The following is a 13,150-nucleotide window of genomic DNA, read 5'->3' as shown; positions in this document are numbered from 1 at the left end:
AGCATAAATCGGTGAAATTTCAATTCAACATATCTTTGTAAATACTGAACGGAATTGGACAAACTTTGGACTTATATTCCTTCTAGAGATTCATCGCTCAACACTATTGTAGTTTTCAAGTGATTCTATAGCACATTAAGACTTTAAATATGTGATTCTGTAAAATAAGACTATAATCAACACAAACTAGGTTATTTCGGGACTAACAAACGGTCTCAATTTTATTTTAGTACTTAGCATGGGCGTAAGGGTCTTTAGCGGTGGGAGGATAACCGAAGGACCTGGAGAAAACCCACGACCCTACTGTGGTGGCGGACAGCGGGGATGGTTACGAACAACGTCTATTGGATTTTATCTTAATTAAAATTTCGTGAAACAGGCCCCAGAAATTTCCCTCATAGTACACTGTATGTATGGCGTATGCCCGTCTTCATTAGCCCAGTTAGGAGCAGAACAGTAGGATTTTAAACCCCATTTCATTTCATTACATTTCTGTTCTGTGCCTATCAGGCTAACGAAGATGTGAATGCACCCTGCAGTTTAAAGCTGTTCTTTCTTACCAGGCCCTTCACAGATAGGCGAAACAGAAATAAAAGATCTCTTGACAGTTGGAATTCGGCATATGGCGTTTGCCCGTCTTCATTAGCCCAGTTCGAGCAGAACGTAGGACGTTAAACCCCATTTCATTTCATCTCATCTGTCTACGAATTGTAATAAATTGATATACAACATTAATATAGATTGTATTTATTTTTTTATGAATTATTATCTAATAAACTCCAGTACAGATTAAATTATATTTATTATGGATTTATTTTTTATTCACATATTATGTGATAACAGATTTTGGTGCATTCTGCACAAACAGATCCATCTACTTCATACTTCGAGAATGGATCTCTGCCCTAAATGGCCGCCATATTTAAAAAATGTTATACTTTTTTGTAATTAGGATCTACTCTGTTTCACATCAGTCATACACGCAAAGACTAAATAAACTTTTTCAATTGTATTAAATGGAAGCCGAATAAATCCTTTACAAAATTCTCTAAGTTTACTTTGTGTTTTCGACTTAAATCGTCGATTTAGAAATTAAAATGTCGGTCAACTAGCTTAGTGTCTGTTCTCAAGCGAAGCTAACTGTAGACAGGCAGCCTAAGTTGAGTATGATTTGGGGGAATATATGAATCGATGAATAACATGGAAAGGGATGTCTTGTGTAAAAAGTTGATACATGAAAGGGGTAGAGTACGTATTGGTCTAACTGTGGTAATTAATATAATGACGTAATGATGGTAAAGTAAGTGTTTATAATTATTAACATGTGTTCTATAACTACCTTACCCTGTGCTGTATATTTATAGCTTTATTATCTTGATTTTATCATTTTGTCTGCGATCTCCCCTTACATCAAGGGGTGTCGCGGTGGCCCAGTGAGTAAGACTGCCTCCCTAGCCTAGATAATTCGGGTTCGCTCTGTGTTGATCTAGTACATTCCTCTTGGGTTTCACGGTGTGATTTCCCCTTGTCCGTATCTGTTAGGCTAGTCGTTGAAGAAAAGTAGGGCGAGCCACAGCGGTTCAGTGAGTAAGACGTTTGCTCTCTTACCTGGAGGTCCCATGTTCGAGCCTTGCATTAGCCGAGAAAGTTCATTGGGATTTTCGAGCGTGGTACCCTCTTGTCAGTGGTGTAGGACGGAGGGCCTGACAAGGGGCAGTGTATATTCGTCCGGAGGGGACGAAAAACCGAGGTTCCGTGTACCCACTGGTGTGCACGTTAAAGAACCCTTACAGTTGGAATTCGAAATAAAAAGGTGACTGTCCTCGCAAAATGCCCCTCATAGCATCCTGCATGGCGTATGCCTGTCTTCATTAGCCTGTCGGAGCAGAACAGTAGACCGTTAAGCCCCATTTCATTTTATTTCATTTCTCCTAAACAATACTTTATTTATTTGATGAAAATCGGTTGAGAGAGAGAGAGAGAGAGAGAGGGGGGGGGGGGGTTAACGTCCACTTAACACAAACTAGGTCATTTCGGGACTAACATATGGTTCAATTGGGGTTTTTTTTCAATAATCCGCTTGCGCGTAGGGGTCTTTAGCAGTGGGAGGAAACCGGCGGACCCTTCTCCTTGTCACGTACAACCGGGGAATCGAAACCACGCCAGTTGACTCAATGAAAGACCTTATGATACAATGTGCACGCGCTACCCATTCGGCCATCCAACCTCCCTCAGTCGGTTGAAGTGATAAGATATTTATTACATGTAACACGTTATCGATGGTAGACTATTCTAGATGGTACAATCGCATAACACCCCGAAATAGTTTCTGATCTTATATATGCATGAGCAAACTTTTCATACCTTTATAATCGAATTTTTCCTACGGGAATATGACTGAAACAGCAGTTTGTTTTTGTTTTGTTTTTTATCATAAACCGTTAATTCATGATCGCACTAATGGTGTGTATCTGTATTTCACTGATATGTAATACACTATTCCTTCTAATTATCCTAGCAAGAAACAACATATTGTCGTGCGTGTTGCTGTCCGGGACAAAATGTTCCCATAGCACACTGTATCCAGTCTTTATTACACCAGGCAGTGCAGAACAGTAGGGCGTTAAACCCCCATTTCATTTCATTTCCTTAAAGGGGTATTATGACAGATTAGATAAAGAGCTGGCAGTTCTCACTATAAGTTACAAACTAGATAATGTAAAGGGAATATGCTGGAAATATCAGTCAAATCGCTCCATTCTGAACCGAGATATAAGCGATTGAATTTTAGACCTAGCCTCGATCACCATTACTAAAGTGGGTAAGATAAAAATCATAGTTTCGATGATACATTTTTGGATTAAATCATTAATGAGCGTTGAGCAACAAATCAGATTAAAATTCAGTGAAAATTCGACGCCAAAGATGGCATCGAGCGTTGATTAAGGTCTTTTCATGTTAATAAATGTCTAATTAATAATTTATATAACATTTCAGACCCACAGGAAGTCCTGCAATAGGCAGATTTAGCTTTAAAATACGAGCAGCTCACACTCTTGAGAGATGAGCTTAACTCATTTTTTCATCTTATTTGTTAGAAGAGACAATTATTACGGACACGGAAGTGAGATTGGAGCTAACACGTACGGGTTAAAAAGTTTGTGGCCGTTACGTCGTATATGTCCCCTGTTACACTTATACGGCTCTTAAGATGTTTCCCAAAAAACCTGCTAGGGTTTATTATTTGATTTATAATCCCCACGCAATATCTGAATAAAACATGTTACATTTGAATACTAGTAAAAAAAAACAAAAAAAAACATATCACACGTCGCTTTGTAATACAAATGTCATACCAGTCCCCGAGCACATTAGATCAACATCATTAAACTATTTCAGGAATCATATAGATGGATAAACTGGTATGACATATTGTGTTGCAGAACAAAAGCAAACAGGTGACCGAGTTTGAGCAGAGGCAATAGACGACACGTTTTCAAATCTTTCTTTGGACTTTAAACAACAAAAATGTCCACCACAAAACACAACTGGTGCCCTCTGACGCAGAGAATAATACTTTCTGCTAAAACCTTCCTCTCTGTATCAGTGCCTACTGCCACAGCCACAGATGACGCAAGGGCGGTAAATGACACTTTCATTAATCCCCCCACCCCGTACCAGTGCCGAAGCAAAGACTTTTCTCTTATTAAAACCTTCCTCCGTTCACGATAAACTACCAGGGACGCAGCTGACTCAGAAACCCCAAACGACACCGTCGGTTAAATCGGCTAAGGTTCAAGTTCAAGCTGATCTGTGTATATGATATTTTATGTTTTCCGGTATTAAACAGTTTAAAGGATAATTCCAGTGTGTATTTATTTGTTTTAGTTTAAACATATTTTATTGCATCAATAACCAGCGGCTGCCAGGCAGGATACGCCCACATTTTCGAGAGATGGATAGAGAACAAGCTAACAAGAAAGTGATTTTTCGTACAATCAAGGGCCATAATTCAGGAAATTACAATTCGATATGCGTGAATATCGAAAGGAACCGAGATCTTTGAGTTATAAACTTACATTTCAAGTTTCAACAAAATCGGATAAAAATTGTGACCTCTATAGTGCCCACAACCTTGATATACCATATTTTTACGCTATTTGAGAACGAACAGTGGCCATTTTGTCTGTCAATTTTGGGCCGATTTTCACGAAATTCGAACTCAGCCGTCCTTAGGGTGTAACGATGATATAATAATACGTTTTATTTAAATCGGATAAAAATTATGACCTCTATAGGGTCCACAAGCTAAAAACGCGATTTTTCGTACAATCAGGGGCCATAATTCAGGAAGTTACGGTCCGATATGCGCGAATATCGAAAGGAACCAAGATCTTTGGGTTATAAACTTACATTGCAAGTTTCAACTGAATCGGAAAAAAATTGTGACCTCTATAGTGTCCACAACCTTGATATACCATACTTTTACGCTATTTGAGAACGAACGGTGGCCATTTTGTCTGTCAATTTTGGGCCGATTTTCACGAAATTCGAACTCAGCCATCCTTAGGGTGTAACGGTGATATAATAATACGTTTTTTTAAATCGGATAAAAATTATGACCTCTATTGGGTCAACAAGCTAAAAACGCGATTTTTGGTACAATCAGGGGCCATAATTCAGGAAGTTACGGTCCGATATGCGCGAATATCCAAAGGAACCGAGATCTTTGGATTATCAACTTCGATTTCAAGTTTCAACAAAATCGGATAACAATTGACATTGATATACCATATTTTTACGCTATTTGAGAACGAACGGCGGCCATTTTGTCTGTCAATTTCGGGCCGAATTTCACGAAATTCAACCTCAGCCATCGTTAAGGGTGTAACGGTGATATAATTGAACGTTTTTTTAAATCGGATAAAAATTATTGACCTCTAAAAACACGATTTTTGGTACAATCAGGGGCCATAATTCAAGAAGTTACGGTCTGATATGCGCGAATATCTAAAGGAACCGAGATCTGTGGATTATCAACTTAGATTTCAAGTTTCAACAAAATCGGATAAAAATTGTGACCTCTATAGTGTCCACAAGCTAAAAACGTGATTTTTCGTACAAACAGGAGCCATAATCCATGAAGTTTCGATCCGATACATGCCAATATCGAAAGGAACTGAGATCTTTTGGAGATAAACCTATATTTCAAGTTTCGTCAAAATCGGATAAGAATTGTGACCTGTAGAGTGTCCACAAACAAATTGTGGACGTCCGGACGGACAGGGGCGACGGTATAATACGTCCACATGAAAATGTGGGCGTATAAAAATAATTAATGATTCAATTGGATTAGACAAAAACTATTAAAACTTACAAACGTCCTTTCCATACATGTGTATTTAGAAATTGTATAAATATAACAGTGCAGTTTTCTTGGAGAATTGTGAGATGTAACAAATATAGATCTAATATGAAATGAAATGAAATGGGGTTTAACGTCCTACTGTTCTGCCCCTAAACTGGGATAATGAAGACGGGCATACGCCATACAGTGTGCTATGAGGGAAATTTTGCCCGGGAAGCGGCGATACGGCCTACTCTTATATCGAATTCCAACTGCCAAGGGATCTTTTACGTGCACGCCAATGGGTACGCGGGACCTCGGTTTTCGTAACATCCGAACGACTAGACAGCTGTCCTTGTCAGGCCCTCCGTCCTGCATCACTGACAAGGGGGAACTACGCCGGAAAATCTGGATGAACTTTCTCGGCCAATGCAGGGATTGATCACCCGACCTCCAGGCTAGCGAGCCAGCGTCTTACCCACTAACGCCACCGTGATCCCACGGATCTAATATAGATAATAAATAACAGACAAATAAACAAACGGTTGTAAATGAAATGAAATGAAATAGGGTTTAACGTCCTACTGTTCTGCTCCTACACTGACAAACAGTTGTATTTATTGCCGAAAATTCTGACTGTTACACTATTCCCTCTTTACAGAACATTAATACTTGGTTTTACAGAATTAGAATAAAACTTTAAATTTGGTTTGTATTTTTAAACCTATTTAAGGATCATCAGTTGTGTAACTAGTGTAAACTTTAAATTTGTTTTCGATTTTTAAACCTATTTATGGATCATCTGTTGTGTAACTAATGTAAACTGTAGATAAAGTAGGTCTGAAAACTATCAATCTTAATTAACCAATCAGTACCGTGTAATTCTACACGACATTTTAACTCAAGCCGTCTGGACTAACTTATAGTTCTAACAGCGATATTTCCCTAGGTAGAAGCAGTCGTAAATAAGTAGTAGTAGTAGTACTATTAGTAGTAGAAGTGATGGTGGTGGTGGTAATAGTAGTAGTAGTAGTAGCAGTTGTAGTAGTAGCAGTAGTAGTAATAGTACTATTGGTAGTAACAACAGTAGTAGTAGTAGTAGTAGTAGTAGTAGTAGTAGTAGTGAAATGAAATGGGATTTTACGTCCTACTGAGTAGTAGTAGTAGTAGCAGTAGTAGTAGTAGTAGTAGCAGTAGTAGTAGTAGTAGTAGCAGTAGTAGTAGTAGTAGTAGTAGCAGTAGTAGTAGTAGTAGTAGCAGTAGTAGTAGTAGTAGCAGTAGTAGTAGTAGTAGCAGTAGTAGTAGCAGTAGTAGTAGTAGTAGCAGTAGTAGTAGTAGCAGTAGTAGTAGTAGTAGCAGTAGTAGTAGCAGTAGTAGTAGTAGTAGTAGTAGTAGTAGCAGAGGGGGTAGTAGTAATGGTACTATTGGTAGCAGTAGCCGTAGTAGTAGTACTACTAGTAGTAGTAGTGGTGGTAACAGTAATAGTACTAGTGATAGTAGTGTGCAGGAGTAGTAGTAGTAGTAGTAGTAGTGGAACACGGAGCATGTTGAAACATGGAACGTGTGGCGATCGGCGATATTACCCCACGTGAAGAGACGTAAGTCAGTGTCTGCGATAAAAGAACACAACAGGTTGTTGACGATTTCAAATAGTTGATTTTGACCAAATTCAAACATCTGAATCGCCATATGTAACGGAAAAACCTGTATTGACTTCGCTTTATTAATGAACCATGTTTTAACCAAATTGACGCATCTGCATTTCCGGTTTAAAGTCATGTCATATTTCTATCGCTGTACTAGTTTACATTATCTGGCTGTAAGAATGTTTTAATTAGAGGAAAGTCAGCCATGTTTTTGTCACCTGTTGGGTGTTTAAACAACCCGTTGTAACTTACTGAATATAATAGTTTCTATTTGTTAAAGTGGGGGAATTTATACAATTGCATGAAAACCCGACACGATAAAACCCGAGACGATCAAACAGACAGAGAGAGAGAGAGAGAGAAATAGGGTTTAACGTCCACTCGACACAAACTAGGTCATTTCGGGACTAACATATGGTTTAATTTTATTTCAATAATTCGCTAGCGCATAGGGGTCTTTAGCAGTGGGTGGAAACCGGAGGACCCGGAGAAAATCTACGAGGTTGGACAGGCGACCCTACTCCTTGTCACGTACAACCGGTGATTCGAAACCACGCCAGTCGACTCAATGACTGACTTTATGATACAGCGCGCGCACGCTAACCATTCAGCCATCCAACCCCCCGACAAGATCGAACAAGTAAAACCTAAAGTTAGACCACTTTTGCAGAAATACTTTCGCCCGTAGCCAGGGATGAAAATTATTGCCCCCTATCTCCTCGGCCATTCGACGAGATAATTAAATTAGTATTCAAAATGAAATGAAATGGTGTTTAACGTCCTACTCTTCTGCACCTAACCTGGGCTAATTGAAGACGGGCATACGCCATACAGTGTGCTATGAGGGAAATTTTGCCCGGGCAGCGGCGCTACGGCCTACTCTTATATCGAATTCCAACTGCCAGGGGATCTTTTACGTGCACGCCAATGTGTACACGGGACCTCGGTTTTTCGTCCCATCCGAACGACTAGGCAGCTGTCCTAGTCAGGCCCTCCGTTCTGCATCACTGACAAGGGGAAACCATGCCGGAAAATCGAGATGAACTTTCTGGGCCAATGCAGGGATCGAACACCCGACCTCCAGGCTAAATTAGTATACAAGTTTAAAGCATGATTTAAAAAAAAACAAATGTTGAAATAAGTTACGCTAATGCACATACTTTTTTAAAAACTCGTTCATCGAGATTTTCCGGCATGGTTCCCCCTTGTCGGTGATGCAAGCAGGCCCGTAGCCAAGGGGGGGGGGGCCTGGAAATAATCTTGCCACCCCCCTGACAAAAGGTTGTCGACCATATCCCCTGCTTGGGGGGGCGAGAGAACCCCCCCCCCCCCCCGGGGCTGCCCCCCCCCCCCCTGCGCCAGCAAGCTGGCTACGGGCCTGGATGCAAGACGGGGGGGACTGACAAGGACAGCTGTCTAGTCGTTCGGATGAACCGAGGTCCCGTGTGTACATTAGAATGCACGTAAAAGATCCCTTGGCAGTTGGAATTCGATATAGGCGATAGTGGCGCTGCCCGGGCAAAATTTCCCTCATAGCACACTGTATGGCGTATGCCCGTCTTCATTAGCCCAGCATAGGAGCAGAACAGTAGGACGTTAAACCCAATTTCATTTCATTTTTTTAAAACTCAATTTCGCCTATTTCTTTGGCGTAAACAGATCCCCACCACCACCTAAAGAGTAAAGACACAGGCTCTCCACACATTATACATGTTCCCCATCCCACTCCAGGTAGATCTCTCTGAATACGGTCGAGTGCGAGAACATCGGAACCTCTCGGTATGACTTTATGACTAGAACACGGTAATAAATATTTAAGCGAATGGCGATGCACGTGTGTGTCGTCGCAAGGCTTTCTTTAAACACTTACAGATGCAACACAAAAGAAATTCGTGTCTTAGGAATGTCTTAATTAGAAAAACCTGGCCGATACTATTACGACACTGACAGAAACTCGCTAAAGGAATATGCCTATAAATAACATGAGAAACCAGTGATCACTTGATTTGATATTTGATATTTGCTGCTGTTTATTTTTTCCAATGTTTGCATAGTTTGTCTTGTCCATAGTTTTATCTTATCGGGTTGGTTTTGTATGTAGTGCGATCGCCTTGCGCTTACTATTACAGGAGTTGTTAAACATTCAACACTCACACGATAGAAACGATCAATGGTCAAGATATGGTAAATGTGTATAAACAAATTATGAAATCTATCCCTTCAGTGATTTGTTATAATGTTGCTAATGTACATGGAAAGTTAGCGAGCGCAGTGCATACACCGAAGGGAGTCGGAAGAGAAATGGTAGCTAAGATTATGAAATAAGATGTAATCGAATTTAGAACTTTTCCTGCAAAATATAACTTCATTATACAATTTGAACAGAGATTGTATACTGGGTAGCTGTTGTTTTTGGATATGCATGTGATGGCAATAGGCTACACATTAGTTAAGTACGACCCGCGAAACTAAGGTTTAAATTAAATAAAATGTAATCGAATTTAGAACCTATTCCTGCAAATACAACTTCAGTATATAATGTGTGCAAAGGCTGTATGCTGCTAGTTCTGTTGAGTTTGGTCGCCTGCCAAACATCGTGGATTTTCTCCGGGTCCTCCGGTTTGCTCCCACTGCTAAAGACCCCTACGCGCAAGCGAATTATTGAAATAAAATTGAACCGTATGTTAGACCCGAAATTACCTAGTTTGTGTTGAGTGGACGTTACACCCCATTTCTCTCTCCGCCTTGGTAGTGAGATAGCGCCATGGTCGCCGAGTCTCCAAACATTGTACGGAAAATAAGAATAAAAAAATCTGTTATCGTAGTCTCTCTCTCTCTCTCTCTGTGTTGATTTTGGATATACGTGTGGCGATATACATTAGTTAAGCCACGCAAGGGTAGATAATGGAAAATCAAGATTATTGTTGAATTTATATAAGTTGTTCTCGCAAATATAACTTCGGTATACAGTATGTACAAAGGCTGTGTAGTGTTGTTTTTCGATATGCATGCATGTGATGGCAATAGGCTACACAATAGGCGTGAGAGGATAATATACAAATCTAAGATTATTGAATAAAATGTGATCGAATGTATAACTTGTTCCGGTTACTGTAATTTTGATATACAATATGTACACATGAATAAATACTGCAGCGGCCGTTGAATTTTAGAACATATATCTTGGATATACAATATGTGCACATGAATATATGGGAGCCGTTGGGCAGGACGAGAATAGCGAACTAATATTACACATGAATTAATATTGCAGGAACCGTTGAATAAGACGGAGAATAGCGAACTAAGATTATTAAATAAAATATAATCGAATTTTAGAACATATCCCTGTATAAATATCAGAGAGAGGGAGAGAGAGAGAGAGAGAAATGGGGTTTAACGTCCACTCGACACAAACTAGGTCATTTCGGGACTAACATATGGTTTAATTTTATTTACATAATTCGCTTGCGCGTAGGGGTCTTTGGCAGTGGGAAGAAACCGGAGGACCCGGAGAAAACCCACGAGGTTGGACAGGCGACCCTATGTATAAATATAACTTACAATATTCACAAATTAATACATGTATTATACCACAGGATATAATATACGAACATATGTTCTGGTAATATACAGTTGATATAATAATAATAATAATGTATATTTGTAAAGCGCCAATCCATCCACAAATGCATGCTCTAGGTGCGTACTATATACTGTATGGTCTCTATTTACACACATATCGGGATCCATTCTAGCTAAAATGCACTGGTAAATAGATGAGTTTTTAGTTTTGTTTTAAAAGATTCAAAGTGATGGAGCTGTTTTAAGGCCATGGGGTAAAATATCTAAGGAGTTGGAAGATGTATACACGTAGATCTAGTAATATACAATTTATTATGTATGTACAGTACACAGTTGGAAGATAGTGGTGAACAACCAAGATCATTTAAAGGGCCAATCCCGATAATATTTTGGAGAATAAAACTGCTTAATTTTGTGTTAAAACCCCTTAAAATCCCGTACCTAAGGGCCGAGCAACTAATTCAATATTTGTGATATGTTTTCAAACAACTTACACCCGTCAATCTTCATCTGGAAATGGAGACCGGTGTCCCAAGCTGTATTATGTGGTGTCTGGATAAAACCAGACTTTTATTTTATAAAAACAATGTGTAGGTGAAATTTACCTTTCGTTATCCAGTACGGAGCATGGTTCCATCGCTGTATAGACCTCTAAAGGAACGGCGATAGATTATCAGGCCACCCAACGAAAAAATTGACCAGAAATCTTAAAGCTGCAATTTCATATTTTTAAGTTCTATTTTTAAAATTTATTAAAATAAAGCCTTAAAATAGATGGTATCCATAAACCGTCCTACCTTGTTAAAGAATAATCCTATTAATCCTATAAGGCACTATTGCCAGCTGAGAAATTGACTAAAATATCATTTTCAACTTCAAATTCCAACGTTTGAAGGTAGCAATAGGAAAACAAGGGAGGTAATTGTGTTATTTCCTGTGTCAATGATTTTTAAGGGTGGGAAATAATGCCCATGGTCATAAAATAGTGAGTTGATAACCTATTGAGCAAAAGACGTAGAAATAATTATGTTTTGACTTTCTTAGAAAATATGAAATTATCGCTTTAAAAGGGTTACGTGTCCGGATAAGCATTTTTAAAGTTCACATCCAAACAACTCAATATTTTGAGCTGAAATTTTGAGACAAGGTAAATACACCATTCCTCAATATTTTGGCGCTTAAATTTTATACGAACTCAGACTTTTATTTTTGAGACTTTGTTCAAATCAGGATAGTCCCTTTAAAATAAAATACAACCAAACTTCAGAACTTGTTGAAATATACATATTAGTATCTATAAAGCTATATACTGCCGGATATAATATTGTTGAAGATATACACATGTTCTGGTATATATAGAGGGTTGAAAGAGACTGCCGAACAATCGAGTTTTAGAACCGGTTCCTGCAATATGTATACATGTACAATCTAGACAGTTACACTGCGGAATATGTTGCTGATAATATACACATGTTCCAGTAATATACAGCAAGTAAACAAGAGAGGGAGGAAAAGAGAGGGAGAGAAATGTGGTTTAATGTTCACTCGACACCAACTCGGTCATTTCGGGACTAACATGGTTCAATTTTATATCAATAATTCGCTTGTGCATAATGGGTCTTTAGCAGTGAGAGGAAACCGGAAGACCCGGAGAAACCCCACGAGGTAGGACAGGCAACCCTATTCCTTGTCACGTAAAAACCGGGGAATCGAAACCACACCAGTTGACTCAATGACAGACCTTATGATACAACGCGCTAACCATTTGACCATCAACCCCTATCCCTCCCAAGTAAATAAGGGGTTTGACGATAATGGGGAAATTAACATTTTTCCATAAAAAATATAACCAAATTTAGAACTCGTTCCTTCAATATAAACTCTAGAGTGCAATATACAGCAAGTAAATAAGGGGTTTAACATAATGGGAAATTAATATTTTTAGATAAAAAATATTATCGAATTTAGAACTCGTTCCTGCAGTATACAATCTACAAAGTACTATATACGTTGGGACCTGTTGTTGAGATTAAACACATGTTCTGACAGTAAGTAAGGATTTGAAAGATAACGGGGAAGCAAAGATTATTAAATGAAATATAATCGAATTTATAACCTGTGTATCCGTAAATATAAAACATAGCTTAGGTATATAATATCTATAAAGTAATATGTACTATAACAGCTCTGTTGTTTAAGATACGCACATGTTCTAGCAGCATACAGCAGCTAAGTAGAACACCATACAGGCATAGGTCATGATCATAACACAGTAAATACTATAGACAATAATATAACTTACCAATAATATACGATAACTTCCACACAACGGCTATCCAATATATTAACACATAAACAATTGAAAACAACTTTTTTTCTTTACAATCCCGCAGAAAAGTATTAAAAGACACGCGATGTGTTTAAAGTTGATTGGCGAAAGTTTTTCAACAGCACTATAAGAGACTTTGAACTGTGATAATACACGGTTTGAAACTGATGTGTAGAGTGTATTGTAAGCTAATACCAATACAAGCCACTACATCATCACTACTTACTATAATACTCTATCCTC

General features: G+C 38.7%; 1 protein-coding gene across 1 annotated transcript in view; it reads right to left on the bottom strand.

Annotated features, from left to right (window-relative positions):
• Window positions 1–13,150, bottom strand: part of LOC126809967 (glutamate receptor ionotropic, kainate 2) — a 159,293-nt gene extending 146,143 nt beyond the window's left edge. Inside the window, exon 1 of the mRNA XM_050534845.2 lies at window positions 12,881–13,150. The gene's annotated coding sequence lies outside the window, so the exon portion shown is untranslated. The remainder of the gene's footprint in view (window positions 1–12,880) is intronic.

Source organism: Patella vulgata, chromosome 2 (genome assembly GCF_932274485.2).
Source record: "Patella vulgata chromosome 2, xgPatVulg1.2, whole genome shotgun sequence".
Lineage (NCBI taxonomy): Eukaryota > Metazoa > Mollusca > Gastropoda > Patellidae > Patella > Patella vulgata.
Note: the sequence above shows the minus strand (reverse complement) of the source record. Positions and strands in the feature narration are given on the sequence as shown.